The sequence below is a fragment of the Lonchura striata genome, chromosome 2 (assembly GCF_050655825.1).
Source record: "Lonchura striata isolate lonStrDom1 chromosome 2, ASM5065582v1, whole genome shotgun sequence".
In the NCBI taxonomy this organism is placed as follows: Eukaryota; Metazoa; Chordata; class Aves; order Passeriformes; family Estrildidae; genus Lonchura; species Lonchura striata.
In genome coordinates, this window is record NC_140704.1 from 65755131 (window position 1) to 65773897 (window position 18767).

Here is an 18767-nt window from a genome sequence, read left to right on the forward strand (position 1 = left end):
AAGCAAATGCAGTGGCTGTCCTGAAGCTTCTTCTAAAAGGGCTAGTTTCTAGGAACACAGGGCTAGTTCAGCAGGGACTAGATGTGCTACCGAAGAAGCTTTATTAATTTACTCAACCCAATCCTGCTAAATGTCACAACACAGGAACCATGTTCCATCTTTCTTCTTCAGAAGACAAAGGAAAAAAAAAAGCTTTATAATATAAAGACCCCTAGAATCATGTCTTGAAACTGCTACCAAAGAAAAACTTGAAGGACATATTTGTCATCAGCTAGTAAACTGACATTTAAAGACAAGCTTTTGAGATGATTACATAATTTGTGGTCTCTGACCTCAAAATAAAAAAAACAACCCTTCTCTAAAACCACCACCTAGCTACAAATCAGGATTTCATGTCAAAGAAGAGCTATTAAAAGAACAAGACCAATACTATGTATTACATTCTAATAATTTTCCAGACTATATAATTTTTTCTGGAGTAGCTTTTCTTTTTCTCAAAAGAAAATATGTAGAGCATAATCATCATATGTAGGGTGGGTTCCTTTTCCCATAAATATGTTTTGAATGTGAAACACAGGCTTCACAACCATTTACTTTTGGTCTTGATTTCATCTGGGATTTTAATGAGTTTCACAATGATGTCAAAATGGCTTCTGGCCTAAGCAACTCATCCTTTCACTGGTATGCAGTAGACCATGGTATGGCAGGGTAACTTAAGAGAAGGTAATTGCTGGTGGATCTCATATAGAAAATGTTACTGCAAAATTTAAGTCCATACTAAAAAACCCCTCTTTGAGTTATGTGGTAGTGTGGGGATGCAAAACTAAAGGGCATATTTTCATTAATCTAAATAAACTAGATACATCCTCCAGCTGTTTTTTTTTGGTTTGGTTTGGTTTGGTTTGGTTTGGTTTTTTGTGGGTTTTTTTTGTTTGTTTTTGTTTGTTTGTTTGTTTTTTTGGTTTTTTTTTTTTTGGTTAAACCTAGCCTCAGATCTGCTGAATCATTCATAACATTCAAAGTTTCTAAAATCTTGCATGAGTTGGATTTCCACAGAGCATCTTCCAAATCTAGCCATGTCAACATGCAATATTTATGTCTAATTTAATATTACAGCCCTGTTCTGCAACCGTGAAGCTTCTTCCTGAAGCAGTGAAAGAGCTTCAAGGGGGCTCATACTTTTGGGTGGATCTTGTGGTTATTGAGCCAGGCCCTCAGTTTAACAGCACTGCTTTTGATGTGTTGACATGTGAGCATGTCTCTTCTCTCTAACATAATTTTCTAAGTTCAGAGAATATCAAACACAGGTGAAAATAGCCCTGACCTTTCTACCAAAAGGCAGCGTTGTTCCATGTTTGCACTCCAGGATTTGGTTCTAATAATCTGAATCCTGCCTGATTCTATGTACATTTAGCTATGTTTTGCTGTGCTAATAGTGTAATTTATTTCACGTGGAACAAAGTTTGCCAGGGGAACTGGATGCTCTTCCCTTTAAATAGCACTCTCAGGATCTGCTCCCAGACCATTCTTTTCTCTGAATATTTTCCGAACACTTACATTTCAAATTGCTCCTACTAGCCTGGCATGCAAATATGTCAATGGTGAGGACTGCAGCAGCTCTTTTAGAAGTTATACAGAGGTCTATATGCCAGATTATTAAAACTGTCTCTAGAGGAAGATTTTTCTTCATTTGTGAAGCATCATGACTGATTTTGATATGCTACTCATTGACCAAGTTGTTTTCAGTCTGGATAACCAAATATTGGATTCCGTACTTTCTGAAACAAACAACAGCTTTCAGCAATTTACTTCTGAATTAATAATGGAAATTAAAATATCTTTATGTGTGAAAATTATATGTTTCTGTAAAGATAATCACTTTACTGTTTAAGCAGTTTATAACTAATATGGTAACATTTTTCTGGTTTGTAAGTGTAAGTGTAAATTACACTATGTACGTTAGTAACAGTAACAGTCAGTAAGTACTGAATGCATGCTTCATTCAAAGCACTGATATTATTGGGTAATATAATTCATCTTAAGTTGCCTGTCTTCTTTCATAAGTGCAAGTGAAAAGTAAATATTCTGGCTGAGAAAGTGTAACCAACTCTGACCCAAGCACCTCTGCTGATTAATGTAGTATGGAATTTTGCAACAGGCACTTCAAAGAGAAAGGAATGCAAAATGAATTTGACACAATTTTTTCCTATTTTATGCCATATGACATCAATTATTGAAAGGTTGAGTTGAAGAGCTGGAGATTCTAACTTAAAAGGTATCCTCCTGAATAAGGAAAAGGAATGGCTAAATTTTTATTTTTTAAAAATTTTAAACAGTGGCCACTAGGACTGAATTTATCTGAAACATAAAGAAATCCCCACTTGGTGTCAAGTGCAGACAAAAGAAGTGTAAAAATTTCAGGATTGTCCCTTGGCTTAACATAAGTTATCCCAGATGCACTGATTTGAATGAGTCAACTCACATCTTCACTGTCAGGGACCTGGCCTTTCAAAATGGCTCTGTGAAATGACCTCTACTTCCACAGTTTTCGTGACAGACTATCCATTGATTTGCACTGAATTAAGGTCCAGTGTCTTTCTACTAAATTGCAAGAGGTACCAGACTTCTAGTGTATGCTTCTCACCTTTCAATTGCCTCTACTTAGAGAATCAAGAAAAAGCTCCCCTTCTACCTTTATATATATCTTTGACTTCTGTAGTTGTTGCTATTCCTCTGAAAAAGGACAAAAATCAGGTTAATAAGAAATATAGATGGTTCTGGTTAGAAGCTCTCTCTACTTCTGGAGGGAATGGGGTTCTGGTTGGCTTCCAGGAGGAAATATTATCCCACTTGCCTCCTTACTCCCTTTCTGAAAGCTGCATCTAAAAAGCTTTCCATCATTCTAGTTCAGCTAAAAAAAAAAAAAAAAAAAAAAAGGCACAAAACCAAACAACCAGTAAATTGACATGGATTAAATTAACCTGGTCCCCTTCTGGGTGACAGAAAAAGGAAGATCTGAAAATGTCAATATCATCACCATTCCCCTCTGTAGTTTTTATTTAAAAGTGAGGATATGTTTGCTGAAAATAATTGTTCCCTATCTTCCTGGGCTTCAAGAAAATAGGACTTAGAATTGCAATTCTCCTATAAAAAGATTAGTATTAAGGAACTTGGGAATTTCCTCTTGCCTCTGGAGGTATTTTCAAAAAGGGAAGCCTTCATTTCTCCTGGAATATGAACCACTCACATCCAAATGCTACATAGTTTTGGGACTATACATAGTAGTTTTTCTATACAGATTTATAAATGGCTGCTAGTTTAAGACTCTTCATTCTTCTTTATCTTAGGATATTTTTTTTCTATGAACTAAATTGTTTCCTAGTTTATTATTGAAGGAAACCTTTAAGACAATGAGGAAAAATGTCCTTTTATCCCTTCTGTTCCATGCTGTACCTATGAATATTGTATTGCCCATTAATGTTGTCCTCTTATATTGAAAATGCAGGTGGATGAGAGCCTAGCTAAGGATTGTGGTGTATGAGATTTTTGGTATATGAAATCAAATGAACATTATATCCTGAAAATAGTGACATGATGGCAAATAAATTACAAGTATTCAAAGCAATCTATTTACTGCAGGTAATGATAATTGAAAAAGCTGCATGCTTTTCTACATGGAATTGTTTGGTGGCATGGAAAACTTTTGGTGGCAGATATTTTAAAACAAAGCCAAATGACCTTTATTTCAATGTAATTATTTGGTTTCTGGGAAGAGACACAATGTGCTTTTATTTTGGGGTATTTCTGACTGATTTATTTCCTTTTTCTCTCATGTACAAAAGGAGGATGAAACTTTGGGGTTTCTAGTCTGAGGAAGTAATACCCCGTTTCCAGCTGTGAATAGAGTACAGCTGTTGCATGAAAGTGTTTTATTCCCTTTGCCTCCTAAGATCATAAAAATATTTCCCTGCATTTTTAAATTACAGAGAATAAAACCTCTGTAATAACTGAGGAGGTTCATTTTTATTTTCATTTTGTTTAACATGTAAATAAATTTAAGCTCCTGATCTACTTCTCCCTTTTCCAAGGAGCTCTTGGACTGCTAGAACCTCTCCTTCCTTTAGGCCAATATTTTTATGAGTGTTCATACTGTAAACACCTTCCACTGGAGGACTAAAAGCTCCATGTTTATTGCTCATCATAGTTTTGCTAATAGTTTATTTATTCACATAAACAAAAGAAGATTAAGGCTCTGCCTGACTACCCAGCAGAACAGCTCTTGCTCTCTCAGGTAGTGCTGTAAAGGACTTATGCCTGTTGTTAATAAAATCCTCTCTAAAATCCAGGTTGCCATAAAGGAGGTAGTTAGAAGTTTTTGCAGGACACCATAGTATCTGGAACTCATCCACTGAAATGCAGTGAATACATATGAATCTCCCAAATCTTTGGAAAACTGAGCAGCTTGCTTTGAGCATGTCCAGAAAATAAATATCTCCCAGACCTGAAAACCACATCTGTTGCCAAGTTTAATCCCAAATACCAAAAATGCAGAAAGAAGCTGTCTTATAAAATGTTCAGAGACATAGGTACACAAAAATAATCTTCTTTTTGCAAAATCCCTGACAAATCCCCAGAATTTTCACCATGCAAAATCAACTTGCAGCTGCATGTCTGCTACAAGGGGGATTTCTGTGCTGCAAAGCGATAGTTTTTTTGGTGATGTTACTATATCAATATCATAGGCGATCTGGAATTCCATCTCACTGGGATATGCTGTGTGTGAGCTACCGGCCTTGGCTCTCTGGAAGTCGAGAGTTGGGAGTTTCTTAAGTTTAGATAAATGGTCATCTGCATACACAGTGAAGTTTCTAATAAATATGTACATGTACATCCCTTAAGCTTCAATTTCCTTAGGAAAGCAGGCACACGCACACTCCACCCCCACAGGTGCACACACATACAGATGGGCATTCTGTAGGTCAATGTAAGGATCAGTTTGACAAGTTTAACAAACTGTACTGGTCCCTCGAGTGCTGTTTGGTCCTGTGGCACATTTACACGGACTGCACTGGTAAGTGGCTTTCAGAAATGAGCACGTTGCTGTAATGCTTTCAACATACAAATCTTGACCTCTCTACACGTTAACCAGGCTTGTGGGTTTCAGAGTGCTTTTGCATAACTTCTATTCATGCAGCTGAAAATCTCTCCTCTTTTTCCATAAGCGAGTCCTGACTGTTAAAATCAGATCCCAAAGAACAAGTCCAGCTTTTAACAACAACCCATTGTATAAACGTACCTTTGGTTTTTTCCTATTCTCTCCCTAGATAACCACAATGATTCTTTAGGTATTTTTTGCCTGTCAGTTAACACATGTTCACCACATAGTTTGTGTCTGCGTTTGGTATTTTGAAAGTTGACTTATTGATTGTTTTTCTGTAATTTATTTGATGTAAAGAAATGAGAATCAGACTTTTCCACCTGTTTCTCAAGAGCAAGCTTGTTCTTCTGTTGCTGCTGCTGTACATGGCTGCCTATCCTGCACTAAGACCCAGTTAGACTGTTCACAGTTAGAATTGTTCAACTAGTGTTTGATTCTTCAGATCCTTCCAGCTAATGAGATGTGCAATTCCTCAAGCATTTAGTAGGATAATATTATGAAATCATATATTATTTCTTTACCAGCCAGCAGATGAAATGACAGTGCTCCCTGTCCTCTGGAATGTCATTGTGGTGGCCTCTTGTACAAGTTTTGTCAGCTTAAGAAAAACAAATACCCTACTCATTTGCCTGAGGTCACAAAATAACAACTAAGCATTTAGTGTTGTTAAAGGGAACCATAATTATTATCAATTACCAAGTATACAAACGTATTTTGTTTACTCAATGGATTTAGACCTATTTTCATTCCAGTCTAATTAGAAAGCTACATAGTAATCTCCAGCCTCAGGCTTTTCCTACCCACCCTTGAGTGACTGCTTAACTTATCCTTTCAAAATAAACAAAGAGCTGCCACATCCACAGCAAAGCTCCAAAAGGAGGTTCCCTACACAGTGACACAGCATTGAGACATGACTTTTTTTAGCAATTCCCTTTTATTTTGCTTTGAAAAATTGTCTACTAATTACTAGCTTCAGTGGAGTAGATTTAACTTTGAAATTTAATTTCAGTATTTTTACATCAAGTTAATATTTTCTTTCAGACATGCTGGGAGAGGAAAAAAATAAATTTGAAGCAAAGATTAGTTAGTTGACTGTATGACAAAAAAAGTTAAATTCTGTGAGTATGAAGTAGTGAGGTAGGAATCTGAATGAGTTTATGGGTTCTCCTTTCTCATATGCCTTCCAGAGCACGTTAAATAGACATGTGTTGGGGTTAGCCCATATATATTAGACCCTGCCTGTGGGCAGAAAATGATATGAGATGATCTCAGCAGGTCTCTTTCAGGCCTAATTTTCTAAGATAAATTTTGAATTAGACAGGAGGCTGAGCTGTGTGAGTCAGTGAACTTAATCCCTTACTGCTGGAAATCAGGGTGCCCCCCTGCACCCTGAAAGGGAGGAACAGACCCCTCACTTGAGAGGGGGACATGGAGGCAGGAGGTCACTGCAGTCCCTCCCCAGGGTGAAGGCTGTGAGCAGCACCATCCACGGTGGGTCACGCCCTGGCCTCTCAGACTGGCAGGATGTTAGGGGAAGGGTTCAAAGGCAATCTGCCCACCTTTCCCCAGGGAAAACAAAGAACTAAAAGAAGAGGGGGTCCTACAGTTTAGGTTTCCTTCTCCCTGCTGGGGCACTGTGGGTATCCCTGATGTAACTGAATATTGAAAAGGCAGCTTGATGTCCAGCTTCCAGGTGAGCATCCAACTTGCTGGATTACTGATGCACCCTCTTACTTCCTGTGTTTTCTCTGTCCCAGTTTAGGTGAGGGAGCAGAGTGCGGTAAGTCTCTCTAGTGAGACACTGGGAGGATCACTCCCAGATAACTTCTAACATAGCTGCTAAGTCAGCCTCTGGGAGTTTGAGAAGCCTTTGTCAAGCACCAATTTGTTTCATATCAGGCAAAGAAAGATTTGAGCTCTTGCTTCTGCTGTCCCAGAAATTGAATTTAGTTATTGGCTCCCTTTATAAAAGAGTGGCATAGTTCTCTTAGCCTCCACTTGGGCATGTGTTTTAGGGGGGTGTAGTTAGCCAGTATTTAACATTTATTAGGCACAAAGCAGTTTGGAGCTAATGGAAGAGAAAACAAGGTCCAGTGTCTGCAGGCAGAGGTTCTCAGGGTTGGAACCACAGGCTTTGTGCAAAACATGGCAATTAAGCACCCAAACCACCCACACAAATCTCATCCCATAAAACTGTGGTCTGTTTATAATTATGGTTGTGTTTATGTTTTTGACGAAAACACAAATAAACCTCTTTAACAAACAAAAGTATTTCATTGCACAAACAACATTTCTGTCAGGAAGAAGGGACCCCATACAGTAGAGATGGCCACACTACCAGATACGCAGCCAGGGGATGTTCAATACCCCAGCAATGATGTTTCCATGAGATTTGGGGCAGTTCAGAACAGAAGTTTCAAGATTTCAAGCAAAGGGCAAGTGGGTGTGTGTATGCCCATGTTCACTGCTCTGTGTGTGACAGCCCATGTTCAGGTGCTTCCCTGTTTTGTGGGAGAAGCTGGAGTGTCTCATGTTTTTTACAAGGTTAAGTAGCCAGACTCTGGTAAACAGTCAGACTCTGTCCCTCTTTGCCATGTTAATATTTCCACTCAGGGATATACAGTGGCTTTAGAACCTAAGGAAGAGATGTTTGTGCAAATTACCCAGCAATTCAATGGTATGTGCATTCCAAGGGCTCATAACTCAGACAGAAAGAAAAAAAAAATCAACAAATTCCTCACAGAAACTTGTTTAGGGTAGCAATTTCCTTGCCATATTTTAGCTCTCTGTCTCCAGCTATTCAGGCTGTCTAAAATAAATCACTGGGTTCTTTTCTTCTTCTTTTTTTCCTGAACAATGGGGTAAGTGTGATAATTTTTTTTGTGCTAACTCTTCTTATTACTTCTCCTTTTCCCTAAATCCCAACAAAACCTGTGACTTTCTGTTGACAGCTCTACTCTAAAACCCAAATATGCAAAAACTTTCAACAGGCTTAAAGTAGTATTTTAACCAGGAGAAGTCAAAATAGCTCAGCAGGTTTACCCACCACTGGAATGTGATGCAAGCTATGTAGACAAACCAGGACTCACATGTTAAAAAACATCAATAATGAGTTAGATCCATTCCCTCTTTAGAAGCTACAGATTTCATCCAGTGCTGGAAGAATGTTAAGACCAGACTCCTATTAGGTGGCCTCATCCCAGACAGTGGTGAGGACATACAAAATCATAGCCAGTTGTGGGTTTTTTTGTTTGTTGTTGTTGTTGTTGTTGTTGTTGTTGTTGTTGTTGTTGTTTTGTTTTGTTTTGCCAAAACTGTATATATTTCCCTTTGAAGTACTATTAGTGAGGGGCATGTTTCATTACACATGAAGTTAACAGCAGTTCAAAATTTTTAACTCATTTTTCACAATAAAATAAGAAATTGTGTGCATGAAGGCTTCAGGCTGGCTTTTTAGCTACAAGCTGCATTTTTTTTTTATCTTAGATGAACTAAAGGCACTTCTTGAGAGCTAGAGACCAAAGGGATGTTTCTAAACTAAAAGACAGACAGAATAAGCTTGGCTTGTCACCAAGTTGCACTGAATTTGACAAATGAAATTTCATTAGAAGTGCAGAGACTGTTGTGAAACTGTCAGTAAATAACTGTCTCACCAAAGTCTCACACTTTTTCCAGAGTCTATTTTCTCCTTGGACTCCATTCTGCCAGGGACAATCTTTTAAAAGGAAAAACCACAGTTAAGCACCACAGTTAGAAGTTAGTAGATAGTAAAGGTCAAATGTATTTCTTCCAGGAGCTACTGGAATTTATGCCATTGTGTTATATTTTCTTCCTCCCTTGTGCTTTCGCTCACAATTTTTACCACTGAAGGGTCCAAGCCAAAACCATGAATCTAGACAAATGCGGGAATGATTACAGAGCTAAACTGTGTTTAGTTAACCATTTTCTCTCCAATGATGTGGAGCAAAATCCAAGCCCGAGGGGCCTGTCACCCCATGCTCTGCAATGCTTAAAGATGTTTCAGACCTGGATCTGAGCCTCATGGCTTATGACCCTCTCTAGTCATCATTCCTCAGTAATCCAAAATAGGAATTAAATGCACATCATCATTCATCCCACCAAACCACATCTGTGCACAAAGCTACTTTTGCCCTCAGGGCATTACAAAACCATGAAGTATCTCTCTTGGCTGTTACCAATCAAAGAAAAAAAGGTTCTTTGTCTTGGTTCTTGCTGCTTCTGTAAGGAAGGTTTTCTTCTCTTTCTGGCTCAGGGATTTAAGACACTTCAATTTCCAAAGAGGAGGCCCTATCATGACATGAGGTTGTGTTTTCTGTAAGGAGTACCTATTGAATTTACTCTTCTGTACCACTCCTCATTGCTCCTCAGCCAGAACCTTGGCTGGGATGGTCCTGGCAATGCAGCTTCTTTTGCACTGAAGCCAGGGCAAGATGCAAGGCCCAGTGATGGACAAAGTGCAGAAATGCAACTTTCCTGCACATATGCTGTAGCTTGTGAGTAACTGAGACTGGCTTGAGGGAGCACCTGAGCTATTTCCATAGGAGACTCTGCGCTCAGGGACACAATTTGTGTCTCTTCTTGCAAATGGCACTCCAAAGGATCCCTGCTTCTGAAAACACATCTGCCTTGACTGTCCCTCTTTGTTGTTAGATGCAATTTTGATCATGCTACAGGCGTTCTGTAAGTGAACTATTTCCTTCCCTGAATACAAGGAAAGATCGAGCTTTACCTGGCAGCAGGTGAAAACCAGGTGTATGAACAGCTGTTCCTGAAGCGCACAGCAGTGTTCTCAATGGACAAGAGATGGAAAAGGAGGTGCCCTCTGACTCATTTTTCGTTTTCTTTTTAAAAACTCAACACAGTGTGATTTGGGCAAAATGAATACCTGTCAGAAGAGCAGAGTTGGCATTTCAGCTCCTTAATTTGATTGCTAGTTTAATTTGCTGGGAACCATGTCCTGTGCATCACATGCTTCAGCTGATAAAATCAGCAGAACTTTACTATCTTCTCTCTTCAGACCATGTCACTGATGTAAATAGAAGTCATTACCCCAGCAGTTTATGTGACCAGGATTTCAAGTACTGAGATAACAGAATGCTACTCTTTACTTTTCCAAGTTTCCTAAAGCTGTAAAAAAAGAACTAATAGTAGGAGTATTTCCAGTGTAGATGAAGTTGGAGGTCTCAATTTCTTGGTAAAATTGTTTTCTAGAACCTAATTAGAACTTTTAAAAATCAGTGATAACCCAAATATCTTGCCAGTGCTTTTAGTAGAGTAATCCTATGTGACTTTCCACAAATCCTTTTTAATTAGCCTCTTTCCCAGGGTGTGCCATGCCAGCAGATGATTAATACATTAATCTTACTGTATTTGCAGCAGATTCTTTATTCTTTCTCTACAGATGGAGTATGATCTTGAGGCCCCATGAAGTTTTAGCTCTCAACCATCCTCTGTAAAATCTATTCGCATCCTTAAAGAGTCTAGTCCCATTTTGGGGAGGAACGGGAGGGATGATCTAAAATAAAATGTTGCAGATGATATTGCACAAAACACCACACGCAATTGCACACAACATACCCAGTGCTGCCAGCAGTCCTGCTGCTTAAGAACAAAAACTCTCTCATAAAATCTGAATTTGCAAGTAGATTGTAGTACCATTGAACAAGCTAACAAATGTCATACCACTGTACATGGTCACACAGGAGGCTGTGCTAACACACCCATTAGTGATACCAAACTGTGTAAATTTTGACATCAGATGGACTTTTAAATCTTGAGAAATAAGAAATTATTTATGGTGCTTATTATTGAGAAATAATGCAGAATTTGTCATATGTGAAAAAAATTCCCATTGTTGCACTTGATATTCACCACTGTACTGGACAGGAAATAGTCACGTGAAAGAAAACTCTGGGGCACTTAGCCAAATAGATTTGCTAGAAATCATGCCCTGCATAATTTGTACCCACTGCAAATTTGATCCAAGTTTGGGCTGTCAGTCAGATGTTAGTCTGAAATCTAACATAACATTAGGAATGGTCAGCAGAATATTGAGCTTTGTATTTAAAATGTTACAATTTATGCAGTGTGTTTTCTACATCAGCTGCTGTATATGGCATTGTGGAAAAAAATTTGCAACTGATCTCAGTAACTCCCTGAAAACATTTTCCCAGAAACTTTCTGTTTGGAGGTGGGAAGGTAAAAAAATATACAAGTAAAATTTTGCCATCTCTGGGCTTCATGAACATATGTCTTCATGGATGGTCATGTAAAGTGAGGATGGTGGTTCAGGGTGGACCATTTCTTTTTTTGGGGTTCTATGGTCATGGGAAGCCTGGAAGGACAATCTATCAATCTCTTTGTTTGAGTTTATCTGTCCCAGTGATAACCTGGGTGCCAGCAGGTATTTGATGGCTTTATGGTCAGTATGGGTTAGAAGCCAGTGGAAGGGCTATAAATTTTCAGACCCAAGGCATGAACTGACATGTAACCAATGGAAGTTAGGGACAAGCATCTCCTATGGGGACACTGCTAGGTTATTTGTACCTCAGCAACACAGCTGGTTTTACACCAAAACCAGCACATGGATCAGAAGGACAGTCAGGACAGTCAGTCATTTCAAATATGGTGGTTCAGCTGCCAGGCTCGGTAGGGAAGCTCCTCAGATAGTGAGGGCACACAGTGAAAGGCATCTGCCAGCAATATCTTACAATTGCTCTAGAGATACTGCATAGCTAAATGCTGAGAATCAGGTCCTACAAGACCCTACCAGTGCTGTCATTTGCAGCGTCATTTGCTGTCATTTGACATCCCCGTAAATGGAGGGTACCTTACAGAATGGGAACCTGGGGCGCCTGTCCTTTGAGTATCAAAGGGGAAAAGTCCCAGAAGGGGGAAATCTGAGGCAAAAAATCTGAGAGAGGCTCCAGAGAAGATTTTCAACAGTGGTATTTTGCACCGTTTTCCACTATATCCTGGGAGTCAGTAAAGATTTCTGAAGCTATTTGCTTGATAGAACACCTACTGATTGTTTTAATTAGCTTGGTCTCATTTTTAATATGCACCAGCTGAAGATTTTGAGTGGGATCTCGTATGCATTCAGTGCTAATGCAGAAAGATGGGCCTGACAATGTTCAAGCTTGCATCCTAGTTATTGCAGGTGTAGTTCCACAAATCTGATCTGGTACAGCATAGGGGGAGTGGCAAGACCCAGCCAAACTAAACTGGGCGGGTTGGAGATATCTTTTGTGTTTCACTTGAAGGACTAAAATATATAAAAGCCATTCAGGTTCCTTTTTCCTTTCTGTTCAAGGCTGCTGAGGTCTTCTGTTGAAAGCAAGTAATGTTGCCTGTAGTGGATAGCTTTTCTATTATGAGATAGTTAAAGCATGTCAGCAATCTTTGACTGATAACAAACAAACCAAGCTCTACTCAGCTTCTCTCACACAGAGACTTTAAGACTTACTGACGTGCCTGGAGCTGAAAAAAGCCCAAAGCAGCTCTGGTAATGGCTTGTAAACATGGAGTGTGGCCACACCTTGCAGTGTCTGCAGCCTAAGGGAATAAATCTGCCAAACTAGATCTGTTCTTAAATCCCAGGAAACAAATCATTGGTACTAAAACACAATGGCGGTTCTCCATATGCAATCAATTTCTGTTTAACTAATGATGTTAACTGGAAAATAGCCACAGTCATCTCTTATTAGGTTCTTGAATAAACAATGGCTGTAGCTCAAATGCTTCATTAGCAGGGAGGGAAGCAGCCAGCAGTTCCTTTTCCAGGTGTCTGTGGCTGTTAGGGTTTGCACAGTTGTGGGCAGGCAGGCAAAAGGCACAGCTTGCGTTGCTGCCATCATCCTTTGTGAGATGGAGGGAAGCATCTCTGCTGCTTGGCCTGGGTAAGCGTGATTTTAACAGCTAGGTGGGCTCTGCAATCCAATGAAGTCACTAAGTCCTTCTGCTACTTGCAAATGGCTTTGGGCTGAACTGTGAAAAAGTTACCCAGGGTCTAGGAGAAGCTCTGTGTCACTGGGAGGAAATTACAGAGCTGTGTCTATCTCTAAACTCTCATGCAGAGAGCCTGAGACAAGCCACCTTTTTGTTTCCCCTGCCCACATGAGCAGGCTCGGGGTGCCACTGCTGGTGGTATGGCATTCCCCTAGAGCAGGCCAGCTGCACAGAGTCAAGATGTTTTTTCTGGTTCAATAGCAGAGCAAGGTTCAAGGTGTAATATTGGGTTCAGAGCCAAGGTCAAAATTTGTCTAAAGCTGATTATATGACTTTGTCTTGCCAAAAGCCATGCGCTGATAACACCTCTCAACTTTCAATTCTTTAGTTAGTTTTTTGTGCCATCTATAAATTACAGAATCCAAGTTCTCTTGAACTGGACATTCTGTACTATGTATGCACACAAGGCTTGGCTGTTCTTACATCAAAATGCCATGCCAAATAAATAATCATGAGCATACAGAAATGTCATGATTGAGAGAAGGGTGAAAAAGACTAAAGTTAAATAAGACTTCTTAAAAATGAAATGAACAGGCATTGTGAGCAAAGACAGAATAATTTGTAGGCAGATGAGTGAATCTGTTCTGTAATGGCATTATAATACTGCTTATAAGAAATTTGTGTATTCATGGAACTTAAGTAGATGCGAGATCCCTTTGCCTTACTACTAAAGTAAATAAATCTTTAAAGTGTTTTCAGAGAGCCCCTTCACTTCTACCCTGCTCTTTGTTAAAGAGAAAAAAACATACACACACACACACAAAAAAAAAAAAAAAAAAAAGAATTCATAGAGAAAAATATTTATGTTCATTTGGGGCAACCCAAAGCCTTTCATTTGTTTTTGTTGTGAAAGGCAAATGTTTGCCCTGGGTCTGAGCCCAGCCTGCAGGTGTGGTGACGGTCCTGTGTCCCTGCATGTGCCAGCTCATGTGTGGGCGGCTTTCAGGGTGGCCCTCTGGGTGTCTTGCCTTGCCACACTCCACTGAGCTGTTTACATTGCTGGGTGTGTTGTAGATCTGTCTTTCTTGCAAAATCTGAGTATTTCTGGCTTTGGTGACATTAGAGAAACTGTGAAAGGTAAGGGCTTTGTTTTGGTTTGGTTTTCTTCATGCTCTTCTGAACAAATGGCTTCAGCCAGATCAAAAGGGAGTTCTCTCTGACTTCTCCCTGTTGTCTGACTGCTTCTGACCATCAAAGCATTGGTTCCAAGCATTTAATGTTTGCACTGACCTATTCCAGCCCTTTTATAGCTATCTTTATTTAGTTAGCTGCTCTGGATCCCCCCCTCTCCAGTGGAATAGCAATGGTGAACATGTGATAGGGGTTTATATAAAATGGCCATTCAAAGGAAGGCTTTATATTGGTACCATGCATGTTTACTTCTGCTGCTTCTTAGGTGAATCCTGGTGATCCAGAGACACACTATGGTAGTCCCACATAACAGTGAAACATAACAAGTATTTAACTGTCTTTAACTGACCAAGGTAATATTAAAAATCTGTACACTGCAAGAGCCCAGCTCTTAAATACCAGGTTGCTCAACAGCTGATAATCTTGTCATCTAGTCTCCTGTGCTCTTCCTTCTGCACTCATCCTTGTTAACTCAGGGATACTTTCTCCAGTTGGTCCAGGATGCATTAATCCATAATCCAAATTTCAGCTAAGTCTGTATCTCTGCTTCTCGAGACTCTCCAGTTGGCTGGAGCATGAGATATGCCTCTCTTGCACTTTGGCACACTTGGGAAAGGAAGGAGGACTAAGCTGGCTTTAAACTTGTACCTGGTTGCAGCCTAGCACTTACTGGTTTGGACACAGGAGTAACACAGAGCAGGCTCAGGCTTTTTTCCATACTTTGCTTTGTCTGCCAGCATGTCTCTTTTGTATGAGGATTATCAGGGGATGGGCTTTCTGCTTATGAGTTGTCCCTGAGGTCTCACTGCTGCATTAAAGAATAGTAAATGCAGGAGCTGCTCCCAAGGCCAGGCTTCCTTTAGATAAACTGTGGCCAATGTATGTTGATAAACTACTTACACAGCAGATGGGAAACAAATGGAAAGCATACAAAACTCTCTATCTATATTACATGCTTATATATTTTTCTGCCTCCTCTGCTAATTTAGTCCGAATCTCCTTTTTTTTTTTTTCCTTATAGATATATAATCAAAGTAATTGGTACTTTTCTTCAAAATCCATTCTATGGTACTCAGATTTTCTTGCTGCCTCTCTCGGCAATATACCCAAATTTCTCCATGGTGATTTTTAATGACCTAAAGCTCTACGCACCACATCTCTGTAATTGCCTGTATTTTAGGTAGTTGCTATTTCAGGCCTTTATCTTTCTGTGTTTTAATGGAGATGAAAACAAACCATCTCTGTCAGCTAGATGTAGAGGTTGTAGATGGAAAAAATGAATGGAAGTATTATTCATGGAGTGAAATGTAATCCCCAAAATCCAGTCTGAGAGAACTGCTGCTCAGCTGAGGCCAGTTTTAAAACCTTTAAAGCAACTTGCTTTCCTTGTAAACTGAGGAATTGGGTATAAATATGTTTTATTGCACCTTAAAGTACAAAACAAAACAGAGGGTTGAAAGGTACTGTGCTCTGTTGTTAACCCTCACCCTCTTTACATGGAGTTCTCCTAGCCCTCCCACTCTTTCTCTGTGGTTCTTAGTACAAGTATTAATCCCAGTTTCCCTTCCCTGTTGGCAAGGGGCCTCTCCCAGTGCTAGCCTCTGGTCAGACAATACTACTGAAGCCTGATTCAGAGCTTGCTGCTGATGCCAGGCCTGTGTTTAGCTATTGTCTGGAAACCCTAACAATTAGCCAGGGTGTGCATGTTAAGCTGGAAGCCAAGGATGAAGTGCTGAAGGTCAGGGACTGGGGGTGAGCTGCTGAACAAGTGTCGCAGAGCAGCTCAGTTTACTGTAGAGCAAGGCACCAGGGAATGTGCAGAGAAAATCCATGATGGAATGCTGGGAGAGAACGTCCTCAGGGAGGGCCTGTTGTTGCTGCCTGAACAAACCAAGTGGATGGGTTTTGTGGTCTGAACTGCAGAAGCAGATAAAGCACCGAGGGCTGAGAAAAAAATACATATTTTTTGCTAAAACATTTAGTTGATTGCTGGCATTCTTGCAAAATCTGGGAGCTGGTTGGGAGAACATAGCCTTGTTCTCTGGAGAATGTATCATGAGCTGACAGTGCTGGACAGTGGAAGGCTCATAAGGATAAGAAATGAATGCTGTGTGCTTTCAGGTGCTGCATATCAAGAGGGAAGTACCTGATTCAAATATAACTTGCCTGAGGGTCATCTGAGCCTGTCAACTTGTTTCAGCTTGTAACTCACTGCTGTGCCTTGCTTCTGCCATTTGCTTCCAAATAAGCAGCTAAGAGGACAATATAATTTATTCATAATTTACACCTGAATTCAGGTGTGGGCTGAGTTGTGCACAGAGAGGAAAATGTTGCCCTTGTCCTATAATTGTGCCGGCATTAAGGCATGTGGGCAGAGCTTAGTTGGCTGTTTTTGGAAGGTGCTAGTGTTAGGTACAAGTTATATTTCTCTGGGCAGGAAGGCTGAAATATATCCTGCCTAGCTGAGATGCTGAGAGTGAGGTGTCCCCAGGGCCTATTAAGTCTAACACCAGATTCTGTTGACTGTGGAGAGAACAGCCAAGGGTAGTTGTCTTTGTCAAGGGAGGTGGATGCTAATGCCCCAGATCTTGGGTGAGAGCCTGGTTGGAGATGTCTGAATGGATGGATGGACACGGAGACAAATGTGATTGTATACATCTCATAGCCCAGCTGAGAGAGGAACAGGATCACTCCATAATCCATCAGTGGCAATGGGACAATCAGCACTGCAAGGCAGAGACTTCCCTTCCATCATGGGTACTTTGCCTTTTGGCCAAAATACAGGGAGGTGGTTTTGGCCAGTGTCTGAGAGTAAGAAAAAAGCTGTATCTGAATCCTGCTGTTTCCAGGCACATTCCAGATGCAAGCAAGCCAAAGTTCTTAATTTGACCTCAATTTACACCTTCCTAGAGAGAAATAAGGCAGCTCTGCAACTGGGACTCGTGACTGTAAGAAAGCAAAGTTTGCCCCAAGCATTTATCTACCTGTCTTGGTGGCAGGAGAGAAGGGAAAGTTTCTGCTTAGTGGTAGAAAGTAAGCACAGCTAAAGCTTTGTTAAACACAGGGAGACTCTTGCTACCTTTCAGCTTCTGCTTTCTCCCTGTGATTTGGCACAAATTCATTCTGCCCGCACAATTTCTTCAGTGTGACTTGGCTTTGCAAAAAAGCTCCTTAATCCACCACAGAAAGGTTTTAATGCAATTGCATCCAGCACAGTTCTATTTCACTTGATTTAAATGAGAGAGTTAAATCTCAGTCTAGACGGAGTGCTCTCTAGCTCCTGTGGATCTTGTACCCAGCAAGCTGTATCATCTATGAGTATGTTTCTCATTTTCCAGACAAGCCCAGGGGAATCTGCACACCCCCTCCATAAAATTCCTGTCTGTGCTAAATTGCCTCATAGTCCTGATTTATACCTCAATAAAACATATCACGAGAAGGAGAAAATGTTTAATTGTATAACTGACATACTTATGCAGGACACATTTTTGGTTGTTATTTATGCACTTATCTTCTTTAAAAGGGGTATAAAGAACCATGACTTTCATTTACAGTGGGAACAGCAAAAGGTGAGGAGAATAAATGTAAGGGGCAAGGAGTAAACCCTAAACAAGTATGGCTTCTGGAAAAGCACATATGTTAAAAGATTCACTGAAAAATGTGAAGAGATGCATTTGGGATCTTAGGGGATTTCAAGAAAAACTTTGAGAATCTTTCTATCCTTTATCAAACCCAACCCTTTGGGCTGTTTGATGTTGAAAGTTAGAAATCATTTCATTTTTTAAAACAGTAACAAGTGGAAAAAAGTATTTTATGTTGCTTATGAAATCATAAATTCCAAGCTCTTATTTGATTTCTTTCACCCAGACCCCTTTCAAAATTGCTCTGTGGTTTTCTTTTAAAATAGTTTTTTCAAGAATTAATAGTGCTAGAGACTGGGACAGGTATGCAAACCTGGCTTCAGATTTGTGCTGTGAAATTTCTATTGGCAGCCATGTCCTACTGGCAAGGCACTCTGGCAGCACCTTAAATGAGTGTGCAAGTAGCACACGCGAGATAAGATGACTCCAGGATAATTAGAAATGGGTTCATTGCTGGGAGACCAGCATGATTTATTTAATTACATTATAAATATGCTTCCTTATCTTTTCTATCACCCATGTAAGGATCTACGTTCTATGAGTGTTCTTTGGGTGTGAAAGCTAAGGATCAAAGTTAAGATTGTAGTTCAACTCCAATATGGTCTCATTACTGATAAAATGTTTATTATGGCATGGAGTTTGTGCTTTGTTCTGCATGACATGATTCTTGCTTCAAGGGTCATCTAGACTTCAGATGCTGAAGAGTAGGTGTCTGGTAATGCATAGACATGCCTGTATGTTTGTGTCTTAGGCTGACAAAAAGAAGAAATACTTCATTAAATGTGCAGGTCAGCAGCATTCTTAATCTC

General features: G+C 40.0%; 1 protein-coding gene across 2 annotated transcripts in view; it reads right to left on the reverse strand.

Moving 5' to 3' along the window:
• NEDD9 (neural precursor cell expressed, developmentally down-regulated 9) overlaps positions 1-18767 on the reverse strand; it is a 116927-nt gene that overhangs the window by 70045 nt on the left and 28115 nt on the right. The window lies entirely within an intron of this gene.